Below are 10,727 nucleotides of genomic sequence, written 5' to 3'. Positions count from 1 at the left end.
TATTATTGCTTTTGTTTTTCTGTATTTTGTACAGGGTCTGCAGGGTCTCACTACATAGATCAGACCCAGAGTGATTGTCCTGTTTGCAGCCTCCCAAGCACTGGGATTACAGGTGTGTGCCACCAAGCCCAGTCTCAATCACTGTCTCAGTGTGTGCCTGGGGCAGGGCTGTATTATTGCTTTCTTTTAATGATGAAAATGTCTCCTGACTCCAAAGTAGTTGAAGATTTTACTAAATAAAGGACTTCTTTATGTCATATAAGATTAAGAAAGGCAGTTAGTTCATCGGTAACTGATGTATTTCATCAGGAATTTAGGTACTGCCTTCTTTTCCACAATCCTTAGCACTGAAAGTTTTTCAGTGACTGTTCCACCTGTAAAAACTGTGTTTATTTCAAACAGAAAGAGAAAAAGAAGGGAAATCTCAGAAATTTCTAATGGCTGCTTATTTCTTTTCTTAGAAAGGGGTACTTGCTCACAGAGCACTTTTGCCTGTATTGTACCTTAAAATATGTTGAAAACCTACCTGTGTAATACAAATTCTTTAATATGTTAGCATTCTAGACTTTATTTGGTGGAAGATAAGGTTGAGAATTGGAATGAGTGTTGAATGTCTCATCCCACAGTTATCTGCTGTCTCTATTGTTCTTCCTCAGTTCTTTTATGTAATTAGCTGTTTGCATCTTTGGGTTCTCTAGAAATGTGGTTCATGAGTAATTTGCTGTTGGTTACCTTTGGATCATCCAGTGTTCATATGTTGGTGTTGTAATGTTATGCATCTGTGTCTGAGGACAACTGCAATTAGATCTTTTTGGTTAGATGTTGAACCTCAATTAACACTTTTTATTTTTTTTTAATTTTTATTTATTTATTTATTTATTTATTTATTTATTTTTTTGTGGAACCAGGGATTGAACTCAGGTCCTTGCGCTTGCCAGGGAAGCGCTTATTCCACTAAGCCATCTCCCCAGCCCCAATTAGCACTTTTTAAATGAATGACTGAAAGATAAAAAATATATTTTTATTGTCATTATTGTCAGTCATTTAAATGTGTAAGGGTACAGTAATACTTATAATTTGTGAAAAGTTTTGGACTAAGAAATTTTTGTTGTTAATAAGCAGAAAGAAGTGTAATAATGTTAAAGTTATTTTGAATGAATGATAGTAATTACAAGGTTATATAATATCTTCATAATGGCTTAATACTATTGTTTTGGGGAGCAAGTTATTGCATGGGAAATTAAACAAAGATATTTTATGGTGTTTATATGAATATTTTAGTTTCGATGAACTAGGCAGTGTGAATTTATTAATAGGTAAACAGGTTGTTTGATATTTTTATATAATTAATGTTGACTTACAAGGAGTTATAAGATACTTGGAAGTCTCAAATGGCTAAGGACATGCTAAATCAGTCTTTATCTTAGGTGATATTTTGAGTTTAATTCAGAGTTGATAACTTTGTTTTTCTATATATGTGTAAATGGGAATGTGAACATAATTTCATATACAAAAGAAAAGTTAAGAGGTGATCTGCCTGCTTTGTCCCAAACTGTTTTAGAAGCAAATAGTGTACTTCTTCATTCAAAATTTGTGTATGAAATTAGTCAGTACAACTTGGTAGTGTGAATCAGTGTTTACAACTCAATATCTAACTGAAACTACTTTTGCTGTACTTTATTTAAAAAAAATTGACAGCAAATGGTAAACTGAACGACTATCTATGGTCTCCTGTATAACAACCGGTATATAACACCATTTAAATAAATTCCTCCTTTTTCATTCATGTTGGCAGGATTGTTGCTACCTTAATTATTGAAACAACCTGTGCATGGATAGAACTTATCTCAAAGCAGGGAATGTATTCATGTGTCTGGAACTCAAATTTTCTATGTGAACAGTTTATAGTTACTGAGAATAAAGGAAGCATTTTTAACATTCAAAAGCAGCACTGGGAGAAAAGTTCTTATATAACCATAATTAAGGCAGGATAGTTTCCTAGATTTGAACTTGGAATTAGGTGTATTGGTAGTTGTGTTTGGCCTTTAAACTAATATAATTTGGGCACGCTTAAGGAAGCAGTGATTTATAGGCTAAATTTTGCACTTAAGAATATTGCATGTCAATCTTTTGCCCTCTTTCAGTATTTTTAATTTTCTGTTCTCAGTGATTAGTATAGTAGTATCTAGGTTATAGTAGGCACTTAATAAATATCTGCTAAATAATTTTAGTATTTTTTGCTAGTGCTTTCTAGATGGCTTTATGCTTTGCATTTCTCTGTACAGCTTTTATTTTATGCTCATATTTTATAGATGCTTTTGAGTATGCTGCACTCATTTTCTTATTCAATGATATCTGAAATTATTTTGGATTTATATGAATAGGTAAATAGCATTGTAATGACTGAAAAATTCACTTTATGACAGTGTTGCAATTTTCAGTCTAGGACTATCTCATTTTTTCCTCAAAAAGTAAAGAAATATTATGAACTAATAATGAGAATTCAGAATAGATTAATTGAATGATTATATAAATTTTCTGGATTGTGAGTGTATGTGCAGCTATAGTGTAAGGCAGATTGTGGTAACTTCTCTAATTGAAACAGATACAAAGATTAGGGTGAACAGAGGAAGAAATAAATGACAAAGATGAGTCAGTGACTAGGTTTTCATGGATAAGGGGGAATTTGCATTGAATCTTGGGGAAGATGTAGAAATTTGACAGGTGGTAAAGGTGAAAGGCTTCAGAAATACACAGTTGGAGCAGTGCTTGCGGGTAGGAATGTGTATTTAATGTTTAAAACAATTGATGAGGAGTCTACTGAATTTGGAATAATTATTTGTTTGGTGGATTGACAGAAATTGAAGCTTGGAGGTGGAAACCAGACAGAGAAGGTATTACCACTACTACTTCTTCTTCTTCTTCTTCCTCCCCCCCCCTCCTTCTTTCTTTCTTTTTTTTTTTTTTTGGTGGATCCAGGGATTAAACTCAAACCCTGGTGCTTGCCAGGTGAGCACTTATTCTACTGAGCCATCTCCTTGGCCCCAGTATTACTTTTTGTTACCTAATTTTTCTTTATTCCATGAAGAAACTGTAGGTTTTTAAGCAGAGAACTACTATTAAGATATCTCTGCGTTTTGGAGGATGAATGGAAGGAGAGTAAATATAGCTGCGGGAAGGAAGATCATTTAGAAGGTTGATGTGCAGTTTAGGTTGAAGATGAGTAGGGAGCCTGGGCGCAGAAAGCCTGATGCCAGAAGCACATGTGGGTCTGCTGGACAGTTGGAGGCTTGATGGATAGAAGTGTGCAACAGTGTGTTGGCTCCCCAAGCAGTGCTTTCCTGTTTGAAGCCTTCCTTCCTCCTACTTCATCTTGGTAAAGTGTGGAATGTGGTTTGTGTCTCTGCAGCTGAGCAATCAATATTTTAGCCTTAATTCTAGACAAAAGCAAAAGGAACAAAATGGTTCATGGACAAGAGTATCTGTCATATCTCCTCAATGCTGTATTTTTAGAACTCTTGGTTCATCCTCTTGAAGTAGCATTTCTTCTTGGTCCTTCCTGAAATACAGTTTAAACATCTTACAGCATTTATCTGTGTTTATCTTGACTATAGCCAAGTTAGAGACCAGAGTCTGTGTTTATACATTTGCATCATATTAACATCACAAAACACTTCGGGTAAATTTTTAGAATGCAATGCTTTAATAAATGATGCTGAACAGTGTAAATTTCTGTTTGCTCTGTGGTTGTACTGACCTTCCTATTCTCTGCCCATGCTAGGCTTTAGATTCAGATCTGCATAGACCCCTTCCTCTCTTCTGGTTTTGTTTAGATGTCATCTCCTTATCAGCAAGGTGACTACCTATATAAAATACCCTCTTCCCACCCTCAGTAACCTCTATCTTTTGTTACTTTTCTTTACAGATATTTCTATGTCATGTATATTTATTTGATGATTCTTTTATACTCTAGTGAAAAAATGGTGCATGATAAGAGGACCATTTGCATTGTTGACTAATTTATTCTCAAATACCTAGAGTAATGATTGTCTAAGACAAAGTAGGCAAAGTAAGGGTTTGCTGAGGGAATGCTAGTTAAAGCTCAGGGTGAAGAGGAAGAACATATTCTTGTGCATGTTTGTTTATAAGTTTATGCAAGGCATGGTATTGTAAGTTTTGTATCGCAAATCATTAACATTGCTGGCAGAAAATTTTAAAAAAACCCTGTTTTCTATAGATTGTACCCATTTGAATGCTAAGCATATCCAGTCAGAAAACACTTTTATTATCCATGCCCGCTTAATTTTTAAGGCAGTGAAATGGAAGACTGTCATTTTAGTAAGCAACTTATTTTCATTTGTGTGAATGGAATACTTTGAATATTCTAATTGATTTTTGTGGGTGGTTTTATAAGAAAATAATGCCTGTTTCCATACATTGTACATTTGCTTTTAGGAACGAAGGAAACTAGAAACAATCACAGATTTTAAAAATGATTTTATATGTACATTTCAAGTTTGCAAAGATTCTAGACTCATAAATTCAAGCCTATTTTTATTGTACTTTATGATGAATTTGCTTAGATATTGTTCTAGAAATCTTGTCTGAAATTTGGCAGTAAAAGAAGTTGGTTAGCAAATCAATAATACTGTATGACTTTTAGTGTCATAAGAATTCCCTTTTGGAGACACATAAAAACTCATTTTTTTCTTGCTATAAACTTTATCTATCAGTTTTCTAGAAGGTCAGAGTACTAATGTTGGAGGTGATCTGCTCTGAGACATAGCACCACCAAAATGGTAATAAAGTTAAAAATTGCCACATGATGCTTTTCTAAGACTATGATTTCTTTTTGCAATCAATTTCATGCTTATTTTCAAATATGGAAGTTATATATTTATAGTTATATTCTTAGTATGCCCTACATAGGTGAAATATATTTGCCTTTATTTTTGCATTTACATTTTTCATATTTTTGTTACTATTTAATTTTTCCTAGGGTTTATTTCTTAATTATTTGCATACTTTTACTGAGAAGTTTTTTTTTTTCTAGATTTGTAAGTTATACTTTTCAGAATAAATGGTTTTAAAAATAAAATATATTGAAATGGTTGCAATGAATAATTCCAGAAACTGAGTTATTCCCTATGACTTGAAAATCAAATGTGTTGTTTAGATCGTGAATATACTAGAGTTTACAAGTTCCATTTAAAAATATTTCTCTGCTGAACCTGAGATGCCATTGTTAATGTTTATTATATATTTCCCCATATATTACATGTGTAAATACAGGAAAATGTGAGTGATTATGACAGGAGATAGTCTTTTTAAGTTGCCAAGTTCTCTCTTAGTTGAATACCCAACCAGTTCCTTTCATTTGTTATGTAAGTACCGCGTACTAACCGATTGCGCCACTGGAGCTTCTCATTTGTTAACATAGGTAACACATATGGATGATTATGCAATAACGTTTTTCTGCTTTCTTAATATATGACACTTTGGAAATTAAGCGTATAACTAGGAGTTCTTTTTATTTTATTCACCTTAATTAAATATTTTCCTTATTTTAAGACCCATAACTGATTATTTAATGCATAAATTATTTTTAACATTTTACTTGATCTTTAAAAATTTGAGGTTACTCTGTTGTCTATTTTGCTTCGTGTTTCTATTTATAGCTTTGAGAACCCAAACAGTATTTAATTTTCTAACATATTTTCTCAAAGTATACCTGTAGATTTCTTATATATAAGTACAGATCTTGATCTATTTACAATTATTTAATAATTTAACTACATTTTAAAATAAGTTGAAAATTTTATTTCATGCATTAAAAAAGCACCGTTTGTAAAACTAAAATTATAATTCTGGTTGTTATAGCCCAATTGGTTTTAATACTTGCTGGTTAGTTTTTTAATAAGTTTTGTTATAACAGTACTGGTTAGGATAATTTGACGGTCAATTGCAAGCTCCTGGAGAGGAGGCAGCCTTCAGTAATTGGGAAGTGGTTGTTTGTTTGTTATTTTTTTTCCCAAACAATTTGGCCTTGTTCCCTAAACTTAACAAAAATTTATAGTTTCTTTTAATTGAAATTTATCTTCATTGAAGAGAGCTTGAAAAATGAAATGAAACAACCAGAAGAAAACAAAATAATGTTTCCTGTGTGCAGTCACTCTTGCTGCCTTTCATTGTTGTATATTTATTATATAATTTTCACATAATCATTTTATGCCATCATGAGGAAATGTAACCATTTTATGCCAATACAATACACTATACTTCATTATGATTTTTTTTCAAAGTTTTATTGATAAACAGATAGCAATGAGAGAGTTTCAAATCAAATTGGAAGTACAGTTTCAACAAATAATACACTGCATATATTCTTCTTAGTGGTTAATTGCTGTACAAGATGTGGACTTGTGATCCTATTTACAAACACCATTAGAACAAATCATTCTATTCATTAAGAGAATGCAACTACATATCTATCCCAACCACTTTGAATACACAGATACAAAATGGACATTCATAGGTATACCCATTTTTTCTAAGTTCCGTTATTGAATATTATAGGTGTGTAAACTCAGCAAAATATTCTAAGAGTCCAGTAGCCCATAATAGCATTGGGTCTTCTGTTTAACTGGCAATGTCAGAAATTATTGACCTGAGTCCCCCACAGCTCAACTTAACAGCATGGCTTTATTTCCTATATTTCGTCTTCATACTTTTCTACTGGATAGTTAAGACCAAGGTAAAGCAGGACCTGTGCAACAAGAGTTGTAGCTTTTTGGTCTGAGAAGGTGAAATGCCCTCAGGATTTATCCTGAGATCCTGTACCTCAGATTGTAGAACATTTCTCAATGTCAGCCATGTGGATGAGTCACGGCCATTGCTTGGCCAATGTGCTCTCTGTGAAAGCCTGAGAGAGTGTCTTCTCCCCATGTGACTCTCCTTAGGCACACTCTACATCATCGATCACTTTCCTCTTTGGCCCCATAATCTTCTTGATCAGAAAATTTGGGACACTACCGAGGTACATGACATTACAATACAAGTTCTCATATGTCCTGAGTCTTAATTGACCTTAGAAGGCTAGGGCCAAAATGTTGGCTTTCCTTTTAGCCCTCCTTTTTCTCTAATTTGGTCTGCAAACTTAGGTTGTTAACCATCCAGAAGACAAGCTTATTGTTATTATCAAATGATTTAGGCTATCAAGCTTAACCTCACTATCTCACTGCATTTCAAACATCTTGGGCATAATAAGGAACAGGTATTTTTCATCAAGTATTGATATGTTGAACTTTAAGTCCCTACATAATATGATAAAGAACATTTGAAAATTAGATTATATTTTAACAATAGGATAAAGAATTCTATGCTTCTCATGTTTGCACATAAGTCCAACAATCTCATCATATACAACCTTGAAGCAGGACAGTCCCACAATATTCCTTTTCCTGTCTCTTGCTTTCATTCACCACCCCCTTCTTCTTGAACATCCACCTACCCGAGAGACATCTTAGCAGTAACTGGCATGTCATGACAAGCCACCCATATTCAGAATACCACAATGACAGGCACTCCCAACATGAAACCACTATTACAAATTACCATCTGCAGTGCAGTAGCTTAGTTCACAGGTATCAGTATATATAGTTAGTCAGGGTGAGAATCTTTCCAATTAACTCCTAGATTAAAGAATCTTCTGAATATTCTCAGGATCATTGCCTTGCTCATCTTTTACATATAACTGCATGGCTTAACATTGTCATGTTTCCTAGCTCATCAAATTTCCCTCTCTTGATTAGTTAGTCCTTGAGATCCTGCTTTCCCTTTCCTTGTATTATATCTTTCTATTTGTATTTCTTCTTTGGAGTTCTTATACTAGGGAGACTATACGATATTTACACATGTGTGTCTGGTTTATTTCACTTATGAGTATATGTTTGTTCAAGTGGCATCCACTTCAATATAAAGACTTGCAGCTTATCATTCTTAATAGCTGAATAATACTTCATTATGATTTTTTATTGCTAATCATTTCGTAATTGTCTTAGCTATTCTTCTTGTTGGTGAGACAAAATAGCAGACACCCATAACAAAAACAACAATTTGTAGAGGTTTTAATACACAGTTGGCTGGCTCTGAGGAAGGGTGGCATGGTAAACAGGCATCGCAGAGGGGAACCAGTTCATGGTGGGCAGAAGGTAGCAAAGCAAGCAAGGGACAAGAAAAGCCTCTTTTTGTCCCTGTATATTCTATCGAGGCTACCAAGATTAGAGTGGTGCCAAACCAATTAATGGACTGTGTCACTAATCACACACCCTTAATCTCAGCATCACACTGTAGATTCAGCCACCTCTGAAAAAGCCCCACCTATGCCCACATGAGGCTTTGGGGGTCATCTCCACACAAGCCATAACAATCATTAATCTCTGTTTGTTCTTTTGAAGAATTTAGATTAGAACTTCTATAAATATTCTTTTATTTTTTAGTTAAGGAGAAGTGGATCAAGTCCAAGACCTTGAACATGCTAGGAAAGTATTGCTTACCTGAGCTATATCCTCAATCAAGCAGTAAAGATTCTCCACAACTTCCTGGGTTATACAATAGACATGTTGTTGCTGGATCAAAAGATACTTACAGTTTTCAAGGTTTTTGTAATATGTTCAGTTGTCAGAGGACATTTTAATATATCAAAGGCGAGCTACTCTCATTTGTTAGTATTGTAAGTAGTAGCCTTTGGTCTACATTTGTAAATTCACGCTATCTTCATCCACTTTGTAGATGGCTAAATGTCATCATTACTTGTTGTCTCCTTGTAATATATAAGTACTCTGGGGAGAGGTAATATAATGCATTCTGGAAGGCATGTACTGTGGAAAATGTGAAGGAATTTATCTGGCATTTTAAGTTTTATTCTTAGAATTAAAATTTAGAAACATGGTAGTAAAAAGCATTTTAGAACATTGAGCAAGATGATAAGAGGGTAGTGGATTCCTTTAATTCTATTGAATAATTGAGCAAATACTATTGAAAATAGGTATTATGTACTGGGAATTGAAGTTATACATTCTAAAATGATTCAGGCTTGTTAACTGTGAATGTTAATCAATCGAATAGAGACTTACTGTCACATATCCAATGGAGACTTAATGTCCCAGATGTGGTACATACACAGTCTTCCAAAAAGTATATATAATCAGGAAAGAAAAGCCTGAATAAATATTTTAATACTAAATTTATTGAGACATGATATTAATACAAATTAACTTTGGTTTCTACAACTGCAATGATGGCCATTAGCTTTCAAATATATATTATAATGAACTGCTGAAGTGCGTGTACATTTTTTGGCAGATTTTGTATATGTTAGAAATACAACCCAAATTATCTATTCTGTTGTTATAAAATATTTTAAAATAAATGACAATTTGTTTCATTTATATTACTTTATACTTACATTTATATTTCTTTTGTGTATTGAAAATAAATTTTGTCCTTCTGTTTGTTTCTTCTTTGTAAGAGAATCTTTTTTTTTTGTTTTTTTTTTCAAAGTTTTATTGATAAACAGATAGCAATGAGACAGTTTCAAATCAAATCGGAAGTACAGTTTCAACAAATAATACACTGCATATATTCTTCTTAGTGGTTAATTGTTGTACAAGATGCGGACTTGTGATCCTATTTACAAACACCATTAGAACAAATCATTCTATAAGAGAATCTTTTTGTTTATAACTTGTATTTTGAATAACATTTTGGCCATTCTTTGAAGATCATGTTACACAGTATATTAACCATTGATGTCTTATTACGAATTTTTTTGTAAATCTAAGGCAAATTTTTATGTTTTATTAATATTTACTTATATTACATTCAAATTTAAAAATAAATGAAGTAGTATAAGAAGAATTTATAGTGAACAACCTTGCTCATTTTGAACATACAGTATACAAAATGTGCAGTTCTTTTCTGAAGCTACTGCAGAGTGTGGCCTAAGTAGCTTGCGTAGGATGCTCTGTGTCATTGGGACACCTTTGGACGATATATTTGTATTGCTGGAATGTCTCGGTAAACCAGCTGATGAAGAGATAATAGCGACAGAGGCCACTAATAGATAAAATGTGTCAGATGATATGGGCAAGCCTGTGCTTCCCCTGCAGAAACTTTTGAGAATAGTAGATCTTCTAGAAATGAGACACAGCTGTCTGTATATCTTTCCTTTTCTCAGTAGTCTCAGTTTTAGTTTCAGGACTTTAAAATTCCAGCCTATTATTAACAAACTGATCTTTTTCTTATTGTGGGTAGCTAACAATATGCTTCTTGTGATATTTAAGAATAGTGATACAGCTTTCATTATAACACATATTAATTTCGGATTTATTCAGCCTTCGTTTAAACTGGCCTCCCATGCTTTTTTAAACTTAGTATTAAATGTTTTTAGACATCATCTAGTTCTTCTGGTGTTGACATGTTGTCATTTTAGTGGATGCCTTATACCATTTGCATATCAAGATATTACTGAAAAATATATGGTGAAGAGAAAAAAATTGCTATAGTACACAAATAGAAGAAAATAAACTTTTAGTAAGGTCATATAAATTTCTAAGCTCATTAGTTCTTGGTCATAATTTCCTTTTCTCAAGTGTCTATTGGTATTATTTTCTTGCCAGGAAACTAGGAATTTTGTATTTTCTAAGTTGTTTTCCATCACTAATAAA

The 10,727-nt window shown here is 33.1% G+C and overlaps 1 protein-coding gene across 7 annotated transcripts in view; it reads left to right on the top strand.

The window, feature by feature from the left end:
* The first annotated feature begins 2,988 nt into the window (after positions 1–2,988).
* The window catches only part of Gtdc1 (glycosyltransferase like domain containing 1), a 369,221-nt gene continuing 361,482 nt past the window's right edge, over positions 2,989–10,727 (top strand). For 5 of the 7 annotated variants that reach the window (XM_023721409.1, XM_023721407.1, XM_023721410.1 and 2 more), the window contains exon 1: positions 2,989–3,009. The gene's annotated coding sequence lies outside the window, so the exon portion shown is untranslated. The remainder of the gene's footprint in view (positions 3,010–10,727) is intronic. The other 2 variants (XM_023721411.1, XM_004636637.3) reach the window with 1 other exon arrangement.

Source organism: Octodon degus, unplaced genomic scaffold (genome assembly GCF_000260255.1).
Source record: "Octodon degus isolate 3935 unplaced genomic scaffold, OctDeg1.0 scaffold00082, whole genome shotgun sequence".
NCBI lineage: Eukaryota > Metazoa > Chordata > Mammalia > Rodentia > Octodontidae > Octodon > Octodon degus.
This window is presented reverse-complemented; position numbering and strand designations above follow the sequence as displayed.